The following is a 2,321-nucleotide window of genomic DNA, read 5'->3' as shown; positions in this document are numbered from 1 at the left end:
ATTTTTAACAATAATTTTCAAAATTATAAGAAAGTGAAATGTTTTCTTCTATTAGGTTTATTTTTATATGTTAATATATGTAAGGTGAATCAAAGGTAATGAGGATATTGTACTTTAAAAAAAAATCTTAGGTAGTGCCGCTGGGAGTTTTGGCGTGTGAGGGGTTCGCAGCTTTTGTATTGCTTGATCCCTGGGCACTGCGAGCTGAAGAAGCAGAGCTCGCGGGCCAGTCATGTTGCGTTACGGGCGATAGGGAGGAGAAACCAAGGTGTATGTTGGTAACCTGGGAACTGGTGCTGGCAAAGGAGAGTTAAAAAGGGCTTTCAGTTATTATGGTCCCTTAAGAACTGTGTGGATTGCAAGAAATCCTCCAGGATTTGCCTTTGTGGAATTTGAAGACCCTAGCGATGCAGAAGATGTAGTGCGAGGCCTGGATGGCAAGGTGATTTGTGGTTCCCGTGTGAGGGTCGAACTATCAACAGGCATGCCTCGGAGATGTCGATTTGATAGACCACCTGCTCGACGTCCCTTTGATCCCAATGACAGATGCTATGAGTGTAGTGAAAAGGGATATTATGCTTATGATTGTCATCACTATAGCCGCTGAAGGAGAAGCAGGTCACGGTCTAGATCACATTCGATATCGAGAGGTAGGCGATAATCTCGCTCACAAAGCAGGAGCAGGGGAAGGAGGTCAGGATCTGCATCTCCTGAACGATCAAGATCTGTGTCTCTTCGTAGATCACAGTCGGCCTCACTCAGACGATCTAGGTCTAGTTCTATAAAAGGATCGAGATCCAGGTCAAGGTCAAGATCAAGGTCCAGGTCTCTTTCACGACCAAGAAGCAGCCGATCAAAGTCTAGATCTCCATCTCCAAAAAGAAGTCGTTTCCCATCAGGAAGTCCACGAAGACGTGCAAGTCCTGAAGGAGTGGACTGAAGTTCTCAAGTTCACCTTTTAGGGAAAAGTTATTTTATTTACATTATTATAAGGGATTTGTGATGTTTGTTAAATGTAACCTAGGAAGGTTATTTCACTCATCTAATCAAAATGGATCTGGATAATTACTCTGTAAATTTACAGCAGTAAGATAATATAAATTTTTGTTGAATGTATTAACATCTTATGGTTTGAAAATGGTGGGTTTTTATTTGGCACATTTAAATAAAATGTTTCTAATTAGAAAAAAAATCTTAGAGTGCATACTTCCAAATATGAGTCCTCCATCATTCCATCAAAGGAAAAAGTCAAATCTTTTCTGAAGTAGATTTTTTTAATTGCTCCATGAAAAATTAATTTGTGAGTTTCATAAGAAAATCATTTTCATTCTCTTTATTTTCAGTCTCACCAATAAATATTACTTAACTTGATTTTCACTTTATTCTTTAGAGTTTACTTAAGTTGTAAAACAACTTAATTCTGTTATTAATAGTAGTTATGTTCACATGATTCTCAGACACAGAAGCTACCAAAATTTCCTTTTCATGGATTTCTTTTTAGACATATTTGAACTTAATATAAACACACATGTGCTTTTCTTGTATTTCTCAACATAAATAGTGATATACTCATGAACAATTTCCTCAATTTATTTTGTTTTATTAGGAAAATCTCATATCCATACATGGTTTCCACATTTTTTCCCCACAGCTGTAGAGTGCTCCAGCATATAAAATGATCCCCGGTTAATGGAGAGTTAGTAATGAATAACTTTGTATATTGACTTGTTACTATTTTTAAAACCAAATATACCTTCAAGGGACAAGAATTCTCAGCACTGTGGGTAGTGACAAGAATGTATCACAGGCTCTGAAATAAGTGAACCAAATTGTTATGAAAAATAGTAATATTACAAAGCTACTTAATATAACAATTATTTGGATGTGTACATCTGGCATGTGTTTTAAAAATAATTCCCATTCTTTTACAGTATAGTTCTCATTTTTGTCACAATACAGTGACCTGTTTTCCATGTGTCCTGTCCCTAAATAATATGAAAGGAAAACTTGTTTTATTTCTTTTTGCTCTTTTTGGGGAATACAAACTGTTTTGAGGTTTTTTTTTTTCTTCTTACAGCCTATAAAGTGCTAATGAATCCTGTGAAGTAGGTTTAGTTATGTTGTCTCCTTTCCATTTTATTAAAGAGAAGAAAAGAAAAAGAAAAACTCTTAGATTCAGATAGATTGAATAATTTGCTTGTGTCACAGATCTAGAAATCAATGAAGCCAGGATCTGAACTCTTTTCATAAGCTAAAATAAATTAGTACTTACTTAAAAAAAATAAGAATGACTAGAAAATGTGACTGATAGAATGAAAAAT

The 2,321-nt window shown here is 35.3% G+C and overlaps 1 pseudogene; it reads left to right on the top strand.

Moving 5' to 3' along the window:
• The first annotated feature begins 232 nt into the window (after window positions 1-232).
• Window positions 233-1,057, top strand: LOC129083804 (serine/arginine-rich splicing factor 7-like; annotated as a pseudogene).
• The last annotated feature ends 1,264 nt before the right edge of the window (window positions 1,058-2,321 follow it).

This window comes from Pteronotus mesoamericanus, unplaced genomic scaffold (genome assembly GCF_021234165.1).
Source record: "Pteronotus mesoamericanus isolate MK-2021 breed Mesoamerican mustached bat unplaced genomic scaffold, CSHL_Meso_final contig_130, whole genome shotgun sequence".
NCBI classification, from domain to species: Eukaryota; Metazoa; Chordata; class Mammalia; order Chiroptera; family Mormoopidae; genus Pteronotus; species Pteronotus mesoamericanus.
Note: the sequence above shows the minus strand (reverse complement) of the source record. Positions and strands in the feature narration are given on the sequence as shown.